This window comes from Cimex lectularius, unplaced genomic scaffold, assembly GCF_000648675.2.
Source record: "Cimex lectularius strain Harlan isolate CLEC.00 unplaced genomic scaffold, Clec_2.1 scaffold38, whole genome shotgun sequence".
In the NCBI taxonomy this organism is placed as follows: Eukaryota; Metazoa; Arthropoda; class Insecta; order Hemiptera; family Cimicidae; genus Cimex; species Cimex lectularius.
The window spans coordinates 1,371,692-1,386,984 of record NW_019392638.1 but is presented as its reverse complement, the minus strand read 5'-3'; the positions used below and the strand labels follow the sequence as shown (position 1 = coordinate 1,386,984).

Sequence of the window (15,293 nt, the reverse complement as noted above, 5' to 3'; positions counted from 1 at the left end):
AATCATTAAACAATTGATAATAATATGGAAAAGTATTGTATTGTGGTTCGACACTCCCACTTTAACACCCAACGTTAAACCTCCTTATATTATTTTACTTTTGGGCAAATTAATTTTCCCCCAAAAACCAAATCTTTGCCATTTCGATGCTTTCTTTCTCTTTATATCGGTAAGTTTGGACATGGTCATCTGAAATCTACGAATTCTTCTACGCATATCTTACCCACATTTCTCTCTCTCTCTCTCTCTCTCTCTCTTTCTCTCTCTATCTTTCTTTCTTTCTCTTTATTTGGGTTTATGTATTGTTATAATAAATTATTGTTGTTTGCATATTACACCAGTGTACATCATGTTTCTCTTTATTCAATTTTTACATTGTTACTTAGGCACACTATAAAAATTAATAAAGGTAAAACTAATATGTTAAAACTAATAAGTTAAAATTAATGATATTATTATGATATTAATGTTAATAATAATGTTAATAGGGCGTGAAATGACCTTAGCCGTTAAAACGCCCTTAAAAATTAATAATAATAATAATAATGTTAATATTATTACGATATCTACCAAGAGATAAATGTCTCTTTTACATATCTTTCTTTATTCTTTTCTCTCTCTCTCTCACACACTTTCTTTCTTTCTTTCTCTTTATTTGGGTTTATGTATTGTTATAATTAATTATTGTTTTTTGCATATTACACCAGTGTATATCATGTTTCTATTTATTCTGTTTTTACGTTGTTACTTAGGCACACTATAAAAATTAATAAAGGTAAAACTAATATGTTAAAACTAATAAGTTAAAATTAATATTATTATGATATCTACCAAGAGATAAATGTCTCTTTCACACATTTTTCTTTATTCTTCTCTCTCTCTCTCTCTCTTCATTCTTCATCTCTCCATCACACGAATTCATCCCTCTCTTTTTAAGGATATTTTTCAAAAGGATATGTAAATTATACATCAGTTTAGAAATTGTAAATTCTTTGAAACCATCTGCCCATCTCTCTCTCTCTCTCTCTCTCTCTCTCTCTCTCTCTTCTTTTTGCGTCTATCTCATTACACACAAACACATCTTACTCATTTGAAAGAGCATTTTACAGAAAGGTAAGAAGGATCTTGTGCACGGTTTACATAATATATATTACATACATTTTCTCTTTGTGAAAAATTGCTATGAGAATTTAAAAATTATTTAAATGAGCAATATATATAGTACATTTGTATGTGTAAAGAGTTATTTTTTATTTTTTATTATACGCTTAGTAAAATCTTTTAGAAAATGAGTTAAAAGGAATACTAACACATTTCAATTTAACGGTCGAGCTGTTAGAAAGAAAATCAAACTTATTTTACCTTGTGTCTGGAAAATATTGATAAAATGGAGGTTATTAGGAATGGCCGTGTTTCAAAGTAAAACGCTATGTACGGCAAAAGCCATTTTTTTCTTATTACAAAAATATATTTAAAAATAAATATATAATAAAATATATTATTAAATAATAATTTATTAACATATACATTATTGACTGAAAAACAAACGCTGCCACTTTTTTAATTAAATTTTTGATGCTTTAAAAGAGGATTTATCATTCTCGTCAAATGTATTGAAACGGTTTAGTAGTTCACAATGGCTAGCCTGCTTATATTCTTATTAAACCTTCGATAATAATTATGCTCTAGCCTTTCATCAGTTATTAAATAATATTAAAAAATTTATATCAAAGAATTTAAAATAAAAGAAAACAATGACGCTCCATTTCTAATAAGCAAATTAATATGTAATATAGCAATTAGGTAGACCGCAATAGCCGAGTGGTTAGGGCGACCGACTCGTATTTGCCACACCAGCGGTTCTGGGTTCGACTCCCAGCAGAAACCATGACTTTTTAATTGATAATGGTATTTTAAAAAAAGAATTTTAAATAGGTTTGATCTCTCGTCCATTACATCCAGTGGGTATTTGACATTTATAGTTTAAAGAAGAGTCCAATTGCTTTTTTCCAAAATGATATTTTCTTTATTTTAATAACAAACGTAAATTTAAGAAATGTTAAGGTTTAATTGTAATTAATATACAAAAAGTGTGATAATTAAATAGGTAAATAATAAAAAATATGTAGCCTATATGTACTTATGTATAGTAGAATAAAATATATAAAAGAACGACGATTTCTTTATTTTAATAACAAACATTATTACATTTTCTGTTTAAGAAATGTTTGGGTTTAATTGTAATTAATATACAAAAATTGTGATAATTAAATAGGTTAATAATAAAAAATATATAGTATGTATGTATGTATATTAGAATGTGTATATGTATATTTCGTATATTCCGGGCTTGCTATGATTGATGGAAATAACTCCGAGGAATATAGAAAACAGAGACAAATCAAACAAGTGAAAAATTAAATGCGGTTTTATTCATTTTCTTTATCAAGTAGACTAAAAATGTTTTTATTAAGATTTTCAACAAAATAATTGCCATTTATCATTGCAAATATGTAATATGGGTTTGAACCAATACTAAAAATCTAGATGAATGACGCTTTTTTAAGCTAACATCTGCTTTTTAGTGAAATAAACATTTCGTTCAAAGTTGACTCGAAAAAAACGCTTTTGTTCATTGCGAGGTTACGTTATAAATAAAGTAAGATAATAATAAGTAAGCTCTCACTGATTTTCGACAAGTTGCTCTGGAAGGATCTGACTGGTAAAAGAGGGGTCATCTTCACGGGATTAACAATAGGCCATGCGAGCTTGAAAAGGGGACACTTAATTTTTGGCCAAATCCGGCGTGTGGAGAAAGTCGCTCTTTGTGTTTATTTTAATTGAAGGGCCATTCCTTCGCTCCATTTAGACAGTTTGTAGATGTGCTTGACCACACTTCATTGTGCTTTTTAGGACGACCGAGTAAACGGGAAAGCCTGTGCTTGAGCACGAAGTATCTGGGTCCGCTGTTTTGATTTTTAGAGGAAACAGGCATCCTAATGGAACAACACCCCAGGAGAGAGACAAGTAAAAGACTGTCATGAATGTCTTACCTAAACATCAGAAAAAAGTAAGGGTTTTCGACTCAATAGACATATGGAAATACATGTGAATGTGAAGATTTAATAAGGGAAAGGTGTACACGGGCAAAGAAAACTCATCCACCTGAGGAGCACAATAATCCTTATTGATGCACGCTGTGCCTAAGGCTCTTTAGCCATTACAAAAAAATTTAATCTAAGGTACCACACTGGGATTTACTCTGCCAAATTGGCGAATCAGAAAAATATAGCAGTGAGTCGGTAAAAATACAGCGGAAAAAAGTTTGAAAACCTTAAATACGATCCAAGAAATAAAATGCAATAAATAAAGATAATTCTTCTGTAAGGTAAAGGTTCCGGGTTCGAATACAGCGGCCCCGAATCAGACACACTTACAAATGGGCTTTTTTCAAAAACACCGGCACACCATATAACCTGGTAGTTAAAATACTGTAAGATAATTCTCAAGCTGAGAGGGGCCCATGAATACTACATACTACTAAATATTAACTAACATAAGTAACTATTTACCATTTGCCCGTACCTTCTGCCCAATGACCAAGATGTATAGTCGATGAAAAAAGGTTTAAAAAAATCTCTTCAATTAAACTTTTATCTTTTTTTTCTTTCTTTTTTTTCAGTAGAAATTGTAGTCGTTGAGTAAAGAACTTTTCACTCCCATCCAGCCCAACTATCAGCGGCTGCGGCTATATGAGAAAGACCCCTAGGCATTGCGGTATGGTTGACCAGCGCCTTAACGAGTTAAGGGTCCACATCCGTCCAGTTCTTTCCAAGTCCATCGCCGAGAGCTTTATATTTTATACTTCACCAACTTGTTATCACGGCCGATAAGTAAAAAGTTATTGCGTGTAAGATAAATATTTCATTTGTGAAAGATGGAAGGGTGGCTCCTTGTGGTTTTCATCCACGAACCAGCTACGTTTTGTCAAAAAAGTCAATGAGTAAACCATATCTGTCGTTTCGAAGAAATACGGACAATCTTATTATGATTTAGTTTAATTTGATTTTGATGAAATATTGAAATGACATGATGTCTAGTGGTGGGTACAACCTGAAGCTACTGGAAGATACAGTTAAACTTTGGTTAAACCTTTATTCCGGTTTTTCCACCAAAATATTTATAAAACTATTACATAGTTTATTAATTAAGTGTCCATTAAGGGAAAATGTGGGATTAATGCAGCTAAAACTAAAAAATACTAATTGGAACTATTCAAAAGTATAACTTGATCGTTAAATATGTAAAAATACTGCCAGAGGTTGATTTATTTTTGTTAGATTTGAATTTTTAGCCGACTGAAGATTTAAAGTAGCCAGGTAAGGCTGTATGCAGATACGTTCTGTTAAATCAATACTTGAAGAGTTCATTTATTTTACATTTTCACTTCGAACACTATAGCAAAGAAATAAACCTGTTATACCTCTAGGAAACATTAAGGTGAAAGTTTCAAAACTTTGATGTAAAAGTACAGAATAAATATTTGCTGAAGGGTATTTTTTAACATGGCGTGTATTTTTTTAAATTGAACAACCAAAAAGTTTAATGTTCCTTTGTACACACAAATTTTTGTAAAAAAAACCTGGTAATCTAATTTTTGCGCATTGGCCTTTGAGTTTAAAAACAGCATCATGATTTCCCTAACCATCCCTAATATAATTATAATATAAACCGACCAGTTTATAAAATTAGTACGCTAATGCCAAATCTGATATAATTGGAGGATTTTTGGTTCGTATTGAATTTTTATAATTTCCGACAGAAATACTATTTATACAAAGTACATAGAATCAATTACTTGGGCCCTTCCTATCTGGCATCAAATGGACACTGAATCACGGCTTATCTCCTGCCAGCCTAATTCCAAAATCGCGTTCGGTAGGACGACTAGCTACTTCAGAATATTCCGACTGGAGAAAACCGTAGTTGGTGTTAAAAACGTATCCACAAAAAAGAAGAAATAAGCGATTTATATTGTTGTATTATTATTATTGTACTATTAATTATCCAACCAGGAACAGCCTCAACCGTCAACTGCCTGTAAAAGTCTGGGCTTAAATTGATAGATTAAAATTAACATTATAAGATGTTTGTACAGTGAAATTAAGTTAAATCATTTCGAAACATTAGCTGTATCCATAATATATGGAAAGTGTCTGAGATTTCAACGATAAAGAATCTTCAAAATCACTTCACGAAATTTCATCCCACTGACGAAACTTGTTGCTTTTAGTAATCCCAAACCTATTTAAAAAACCAGTGTTGAAAATACTGAAACCCTACAATAAAAAAGTGATTATACAGAGCGGCCAGTTTGGATTTAGAGCTATATCAGATATGTTCAGTATTCTGTATTGTAAGCCTTTGGCAAGGCCTGGAAAGAAGGTTTAATACATAATCTAAAAAAAAACATTGCCTAGAAAATATGTTGAACCTACCACTAGCCACTAGACAACAATACGTTATAGAAAGGTTGCTCGATGTGTCCACCTAATTGAAAGGTGACATTCTTGGACATTTTTGGAAAATGAGTAATTCCCTAAAATTATTATTATTATTATTCGGGTGTACAGAAAGATTGCTCAATGTGTCTCACCTATTTTAAAGGTTGGGTCCTTGGCTCCATATAGAAAAAGTGTAAGAATAACACCTGACATGATAATTGTGTTTAAGTACGTCTGCGAGTATTTGGGTCCTCTGTTCGGATTCTTGGAGGAAACATGGTTGTTTTTTCGTCGATATCTTGTCTTATGTTTCTTTGTATATATTGAGAATAAATGTATTTATTAGAGTGAATGTGAAAAGGTAAAGGTGTGAAAGGGACATGGCAGAATATTGAGTAGCCCTTCGACCCTCAATTAGATTTATATCACATTTGTACAGGGTGAGAGAGGGATATCAAATACTCAGTTAATCTGAGTGAATGGAGGATAGAATGTGTTTAAGAGTAAGTGAGAATGTGAATGGGTTTTGATTGAGAGATTGCGTTGGTTGCTGAAATGACCTAGCTGTTCATAGGCTCTGGAACACAATCTTGGTGCCCAATCTCACGGCCTACATCCGGAATGTGTTCTTCTCTGCCTGGAGGCACTTTAAACATTGAAAGGTTTAATGTTCACGAGTAAACATATTTTTAAAGACCTGTTATTACATCTAATTGTTGTGTTTTGTCCTTTTAGTTTCATTCTTATTCCATGTGCAGATTTGAGATTGTATAAATCGGTAACAAGACGAATACTCGAAATAAAGGCTGGCGTAGCATACTGTAGTCCTATTCGTATAACTAAATGGCCTATCGTACGTATTATTCCAACATTTCTCGATGACACAATCCTCTCAGAGGAAAAAGGCATCTATACATCCACGAACCAACAGCACATGGCACTGAACATCAGCCATAGATGGGTACTTGGAAGATCAAAATAAGCGGCCAGAAACCCGTTAAAGTTAAACCCGTTGTAAGTTAAATTCACAATTAAAAAATTAGTATACATGCGTAACCGGCACTGGGTGACTTATTGGGTCCGTCCTCACTCGCGAGTTTGTTGGAAAGTAGTAAATAAATAAACCACATTCAAAAGGGAAGTAGTATTCGTGAGTTCAGAAAATATTTAAGCATGATTAGATGAAAAACTAAATTGGAAAAAGCATATCAAAAAGAAAAGGAGAGAATTTGATTTCAAATACCGACAATTTTATTACCTGCTGGAAACGAATACCCAACTATTAAAAGAAAAGATGATTTTCAATATTTATTAAAATCTGTATTGTATACAACTCTGCGCTGTGCCAAAAAAGTAATTATATAATAATAGAACGATTAACAAATATAGAAATTCTAAAATATGTATGCACCTTGGTATTGTGACATTCACAGAGACATCAACATCCTGCACGTCCACATAGAGATTATACATTATGCTTACAAGCACTATCTATACTTTCAAAGACACTTAAACACGAACTGTTACACAGTGAGACGACTGAAGGCAACCAAGTTGTTCGAATTACTTTTTGAAAAGTTAGGAAAAAAGGAGGTCGACTCAGCTACTTAAACTAGCACAATAATGAGGTGAACTTAAGTATGTTTATAATTATTTTATTTATTAACCAATGTGAAATTAATATAAGGTCGCATTTCGCTGGTATAGCGATAAATATGGGAAAAAGTCTAAGCAATAAAATTTATAAATTTAAATTCACACTAATCAGCAGAAATATATCAACACTTCCTTTTAGACGTGTAACGAAGCTGTGCACATTAACGCACATTTCTCAAATCGTTATTGCCGAGATGATGAGATTGAATTATTACACGTCAGTATGGGATGTTTTCCAAGATACTGACATTGTTTCCGACAGTCGTTTCGATCTTAATAAGACGAGGCGGTGGAGATTAATGTGCACCTAAACCGAGCATGTAATATCACATCTAGTAATAAATGAAGCAACGAGCCGAAATTCGTTCTCATTCTTTTAATTGCGCATCGTAAAAACAAAAAATGGCGGATTTTGCAGATTTATCAAAATTTCCAACACTTCTCACTTATGTTTTAATAAGAGGAAATAATTAAACAGTTCATTGGTAAAATTATAGCTTTTTCTTCTCTTGGTCTTATATGTTTTCAAATTAAAAAAATTATTTTATATACTTTTTGTCATAGTTTTATACATGTTTACAAAACCTCCACTAGAATTAGCTTTCTATAGTGGCTTAACTGTTTAAATAATCGATTAATTATTATTTTTATGTAAGGGCTTGATTGAGATGAAAAAGTGTCACGAGCGGTCTCCTTTGTCCTATGTGTCCTTTTCACTTGAGCTAACGAGGCTTCGAGTGAGCTCAAGTGATTAGAACAGCGGCGTATTGAGCCGAAGGTCGTGGGTTCGAATCCCGCTCGTGGCACTAACTTTTTAATCTTAATCAAGAATTTATATAAAAAGAATAATTAATTGAAATAATTTATATGGTCAATTATGATCGGCTAAACATATATGTTTAAAAAACCTGGAAGTTGAATTTGCTTTCTAACCGAAACGGAATGCCGCAATAAATATTCCATTTATTATACTATCGACACTGATCAGTTTACTGGGTCCGTCTATTTTCGCTTATTTACGTTACCCTCACACGCGCGTAACGAGAAACGCTTGAGTGAAACGCATGCCGCCGAGACTATTCGAACCCAGTAAAACGAACAGAGTCCGTCAGTTCATTTCCACATGCTTCATTGACAAACATAAATGTAAAACATTAATTAACCTTGATGTCCTAATGAAAACAGAATGGATCAACTAAGTTCGCCAAGGATCTGTTATGTTACCTTTGCTTTGTAATTTATATTCAGGATAAGTATGGTATTCTCCATTAAATCCTTGAGATACACGGATGGCTTTACCTTTTGGCCTGCTCGGACTCACCCGGTTTCAAGGAAAAATACACTGACAGGCAAAAAATTCCACCCACTTCTTAATTAACATGATTTGTATACATTAATCAAAGTTTCATGTTTTTTTAAAAATGTTGTTTGTACTATGAGATGTGGACGGGCATTATCGTGCATTAGAATAGGATTGTCGCTGATGTCATCGAGGATAGGCAACGCATAATATTCCCAATGTCAAACATAGCATAAACAAATTGGTAAAAACAATGAGACAAATTAAGGACAGAATTTTTTTATCGAGAAAATTTAAAAAAAATCAAATGGGTAGAATTTTTTTGCCTCCCAGTGAATATGGACTACGTGTAAGCAAAAAAATTTTTGTTATTGTGTCCCTAAAAGTGAAAAGGTGGAAACATAACAGATAGCGTTGTTAAGATATTTACGTGGGCCAAAAAATGAAAAAGTTGTCATGAAAATCACGACAATTTTTATTTAATTCACTTTTTGTTTATCTTTTTGTTATGTTGTAATTTTCAAGTTAAATTATTATTATTAACAATGAAGTAAACCTTATTAATTTTCAAACAAACAATAATTTATTTAGAAAAAAAATCTTATTTTTTATTTGTTTAAATTGTTCAGTCAAGAAAATTTTATTAATTTGTTATTTCAATTTGTATTATATAAAAATGTAAATAGTTCATTTGCCAAACAAATAGTTTGAAAAACTAGCGCTGCTTTCGCCATAAAGTGTAGAAGCTTGAAGGCAGTCGTAGAGTCTACTTCATATAAACTATCGTTAACAGGTTGGCAAAAGAAAATATTTTAATTCTTTTTTGTATGATTATTTCGATTGAGATTTTTTTATATTTTGTTTCGAAGATTTTGAGTTTGTTTGTTTATCTTTTAAAAAGGAATATAATTTTTAATTTGTTGTAATTTGGATTTTGTGTTATTTGTATTATTTCCACTGCGCAGCAAGGATCTGCTGAATATTATTTTTATTAGTGTCCCATTCGGCAGTGTCCGAATAAAAGATACCACATACCTTCATTACAAAGTTTGGACGAGATATTTTTTAATCAAACCCTGAAGGCCACGAGGGTTTGAACAAGGTTCATCATTTCATATCACATTGCAATTAAATGTGTAAATCTATAATTATTTACAGTTATGTTTAACAACGTAAATCAATAGGTCTGTTCAGAACTTCTGAATTAACCAAAAACTTTACTAAACACATAAATAATTGATTTGTCAACCCCTGAGTTTGGGCATCGTGCACAATTCGGCCCTTTGAATTACCAATCGCTGAGCAAGTAAACTTGTTCTGACCAACCAGCCCACAATCTTGGCCACGTGTCCAAATACACATAATTGCTGCTAATAAAATCTTAATTATAATAATAAAATATTAGGTTAAAAAAATCATAAATGGGAGTGAAAAATGAAAATCATAGTAATTATAGGGACTAATTGAACGGATAACAGATTTTTTTAAATCAAGGTTTAGCAACAACGCTCATAAACATTGAGAATATTTAATTTTTTGTTTTGTTTTAATAACTCAGTTATTTGAGCATACTGTGGAACCTAATTAACTCCAACTTAAACCTCCGTTAAACTTTTATTCCATGAAAACAGAATTTCCCATTAGCGATGAGTAAAATAAATACCGTACCGTGTGTCAGATCATCTGGATTATTAGGATTTGGTTTTGCGGTGAGTCTGGCTAAATCCACCACTAATTTACGGTCGGAGGTGATGCGAACTAATCTGTTACAACAATTAACAAGCCTCGGGCTACAAAGTCGCCTGCGAAAAAATCTCACGCTCTCCAGCTGTCGAATCATATTGTTTCAGTTTAAAGAATTTAGATGTATCGACCACTATTTTACTCACGAATAATCTGGATCTCGTTATGACCTGAATAAAAAAAATGTTCGATCTGCCAAACTTTCGACCTATTTTATGATCAACATCAGGGCAAAACAATCTTAAAGATGATTACAAATTGACAAAAGTCAATAAGTCCCAACATTCCCAAGTGCTACAATACTATTATATTCCTTGTAATGAATACTCTTTCAGTCAATCTTCAAAGAAATTTGAAACCATTTATTAAAAACTTTATTTTGGCAATTTGTAAAATAGGTCGAATGCTTGGCAGATACCAATTTGAATTTCATTCAGACTTATTCCAAGATTAAGATTATTCGTGAATCATATTGCTGCAGTCCATGTTAAAATTCTTGCCGAATCTCTTTTCGATTAAAAAGGTCACAAAAAATCTTTCTTTAATAACACAGGACTTAGGGGAAATTTTTAAAGTGAAAACCTATTTTTAATTCTCCCAACTTCAAAAACTTTACAACAAAATCACTACACTCCGATCTCTTTCTGTTTGTCCCTAAACCTTTTACCCCCTCTGACGTCAAATACGAAATTAACAATCTTCCCCTCTAGAAAGCTCCTGGATTTGACCTCATTACCCATTTCAATCCTTCGTAATCCCCCAACAAAAGCCTAGTTTTCTTATCAACCCTTTATAATGCAACTCTTTGTACCACTTAATACCAGACGCCATGCGAAGTGTTCCATAGTTGACCCACTCCATAAGCCCTACTAACGACTGTCGTTCAGATTTGTAAGCCTTCCGAATTCCTGCCGTCCCATCGGTTGTTAGTGCCTTGGTTTACTCGTTAAAACCTCCTTAAAACCATCGAATCTTCTAATACTATCCACGACCATCAATTTGGTTTTAGACATCACCAGAGTTGTTGAACAATACCATCTTGTTGTGGACATCATCGCATTCTCCGTTCCGAAGAAGGAATGCTGTCCCTGGTTCTTCCTCGGTGCCGAACAGGCTTTCAATCGAGTCTGGAACCTGGGTTTCTTCTGGAAATTAAGAGGTATCCTACACAATACAACCACAACTTTAAGTCCTACCTGGCCGACAGGTATTTTAGAGTTTGGGTCTGATCCTCTCACTCTCCTTAGTACAAGACGAGCAGTGTCCTCAGTATGTTACTGTACTCAGCATGTATTATTGATAACCTTTCCCGTTTTGGTACTATTATCCTAGCATACACTGTTGTCAGCCATTCTATCCTCCAACCCGCTTTTCCAGCTCCTAATTGAGTCAATATGGGAGAGTGTAGATCTGTAGTGCAGTAGTCTTTTAAGTAATCAGTATCGTAGGTCCATTTCCATTTCTGTCCTTTTAGATTCCATTTTAGTCACTTGTCTAGAACAATCAAAGATTACGATGTTGTAGGAAGTGGGAGAGGTTATTGTACATTTCAGGCACAGTGATGCGACTGAGCTTGTAGTTATCTTTTGAGATTTTGTAATGTTGAGTTTGATGTATTTTTTAACTATAACTCAGGTTTGTGTCTGGATGGTTAGGGCCTAGGTTGAGGACGTCAACCATAACTTTTAGCCAGTGACTAACCTGTAATCCAAAAAGTCATATTGAACCGACGATACCGATTATTTAAAATACCACTAAACAACAGATCTAAGCTCTCTCTCGACAACAAAATACTCATATACAACTCAGTACTGAAAACCAATATAGACATTCGGCAAAGATCTTTAGATAGATAACCTTTTCCATAGAGCCATTGTCAAAGCCCCACTTTCAGTTTCCGACCAATCTATCCGTAATGACCTAAATGTTCTCTTTATAAAAGAATCTGCAATATTCAGCTGTAGAAAATGCCACTCTAACCTCCAAATTCCTCGCTCTCTTCTCTTCCTCGCTTTCAATATCTTTCCTCCCTTTTCATATCAATAATTCTCCAAGACATTTAAAAAATATAGTAGCCTTATGACCTCTCACAGTTATTTAATTACATATTTATAAGTGTTTTCACTGGATTGCTTCTCCAATCGATTGATTGTACAGTCATGTAAATTATTGCGCCTGGCGTTTTTGGCTAAAAAACATACAGAAGGAAAGCATTGTTTGGGGCCAATTAGTGGTGTTATTGCACCTTCCCTCCTAATCAGTCCTACTCTTCTACTCTGCCACTGATGGCACATAGCTTTTGGGGTCCAGTGCTGATTCCTGCAAGATCCTGTTAAAAAAATTCGACGCTAACATCGAAACACACTCTTTCTCGCGTAAACAAAATTACATCCGATCTCTTCCCAAAAATTTTCTTCGACTTTTAAAAAGACAGTGACCTGCTATCGCAAAGTGATAGTGATTATAATTAATCAACTATTTAGATGTGCTATCATTGTATAGTTACTCAACTCTATTAGTAGGAACTATACATGTGATCTATGTAACTTATTGCACCTCAGGCAGATTGTAACTCAACAAAAAAAACATTCCTTTTCGTTTAAGATTATACGCAGATTCTAATTTCTCAAATTTATAATGCAGTACTTAGTGAGCACTCCTAAATATACGCTACTGTATTATCTTAGCACTATAATATACCTAATAATTCAAATAGATCCTGTTAAGCTTGCGTAACTCGTTCTCCAAAATACTAGAAAAACTTACTACCTAAAACACTTCCTTTTATAGCATATGTTAATTTAATGACGATATTGTAAAACCATACATAAGGTGTATCTAAAGAAGATTTTCTATAGAAAGGTCTTATGGGTGCATTTGTCAAACGCTAATTTCAACAGAAAATAAAATTTTATGTTAGAATTTAATAAAAAATAAAAGATTTATTATCTTTTATCTCATTTTTTAATGTTTCATGTGAAAATGTTATACAAGGTAAATTGAAATAATGCGTTTATGTTGGTCAAATTTTTTTCCGAATTGTCTGTTTTGCGAAGTCTTGGTAAATGATTTTTGATTTCTATGGTGTTTTTGACGCTGTTGAAAATTTAAAATTCAATCTTCATTGCCTGTATCGAAATGCAGTATTCTAAATTGTAACCTCTAAACGAATCAAGAGTCCAAACGTCAAAACAGCTAAAACGCCCGAGTTTCTCTAATCACGCTCACTGTCAGGAATCTCTAATTTTAAGTCAAAATTAAAGCTTGGCATTTCTGAATTGAATCGGCCTGGCTTAAAACAAGATGAACGTTTGAATGCAGTAAAGACGAAAATGACTGACAGAATTAATCACAAAATAATATATATGGACAATAACATACGAAATAATTTACAAGTGTTTGTAATTGTTGTTTGGAGGAAAACAACAAAAATAGCGTTATCAAGTAATAGATATACTAGGTAAAAAAAAACGGTTTGTGTGGTTGAACACTACACTGTAAACTATCAAATATTTTCTTTCTTATGGCTTCAAAACCCATAAATCATGTCTGCTTATTTTATGAATTTAGCTCGGTACTTTGGCGACCGAGGTAACTCGTAAAATTGGAACTGCGTGTGATGATGAGAAATAAGTGAACTCATTGCCAAAAAGTGGTTCAAAAAGTTTAAAACAGTACTCCGCCAAACTCAAATCATCACCATTTGTTGGTTTTCCGCTTTCATCTCAATGGGAAGAGTTTGATAGAAATGATGAATGGTGGAGTGAGTAATTCAATCTTTTTAAAAAAATAGTTCCTACTCGATGTAAGATGTTTTCACCTTACCTGCTTTTAAAATAACGTTGTTGTTACTTTTTAATCAATAGATCTAATTGTATGTGGGATATTTAATTTTTTGACGTTTAGATTTACCAAGTTTTGTTTAATTACTTTAGCACATTTATATTTTATATTTGTATTTATGTTACAACAATCAACCGATGAACCAAGGGATAAAAGATTTTTTATATCTAATTCTGTTGTGAGGTGAAATTTTAAACTTTTGTTTAATAAATTGTTTTCTTCTTTATTTAGTTCCGTGTTTCTTGAGTTTATAACCGTTGGGTAAAATTTAGTTGGTTTTTTTTTTGGTCTTTATGAGTATTTTTATTTTTAAGTGTACATTACTTCATGTTTTTAATTTTTTTATCTAATATACTTTGTTTTTTTATCAATGATAAATTTAACTTTTGATTGCCTATCATAAGCAAATTCATCCCATTTTACTGGAGACAATAATGAGGCAAGCCTAATGTGTACAGGATATTGATAAAAACGTTTTGTATCTCTTTGACTGAACAATTTATATAATTCATTATTTAACATGGTTTTTGGGCATTTATGTTGTAAGAGAGTTGAACAGGAAATATTTAATTTAGCAAAAACGGATTTTGGGGTTAGATTCAATTTCAAACATTGGGAATTGAACCGGATTGATTTGTTGATTTTTAAGCATGCAAGTCTTAATTTATATTAAAGATTTAAAAGTTCTTGTTTACTCGCTGATTTTTTAAGTAAGTGGATGTAGTGTTATTATTTGTGTTATAATTCATTACTGCTTTGACTAGCAAATTAATAATTAATAGAAATGATGAATGGTGAAGTGAGTGTGCTGTTCAATCTGTTTAAAAAGATAGTTCCTACACACAGTAAGTTATCTTCAACTTAGTACTTCAACTCAGTTGTTGTACTAGTTGTTGAAACTATCTTTTTAAAAAGAAGGTTATTTGCTCACAGCAGTATGACTTTCTCGTGTTACTGACCACGATCCATTTTTCGTCGCCTGTGACAATCTAGTCAAAAAACGTCTCTACTTTATGCCGTGAAAGCATTCTTTCAGTCTTTTGGAAAGTATGCTTAGTTATTGTTTCATCACCGAACGCACTTAGGTGCCTCGGCCACCGGAGTACCGAGCTAACATTCATACGGTAAGCATGAAAATTTTTAGACGCTGAAGCTTCTTACCGTCAGTCATTTTATGAGGAACATATCTGCTCAGGTTCCACGTCTTCCAAAGGCGATGTAAGCTTGATCGAATGGTTTCGTCGCTT

General features: G+C 32.8%; 1 protein-coding gene across 3 annotated transcripts in view; it reads right to left on the bottom strand.

The window, feature by feature from the left end:
* LOC106670026 overlaps window positions 1-15,293 on the bottom strand; it is a 256,597-nt gene that overhangs the window by 128,920 nt on the left and 112,384 nt on the right. The window lies entirely within an intron of this gene.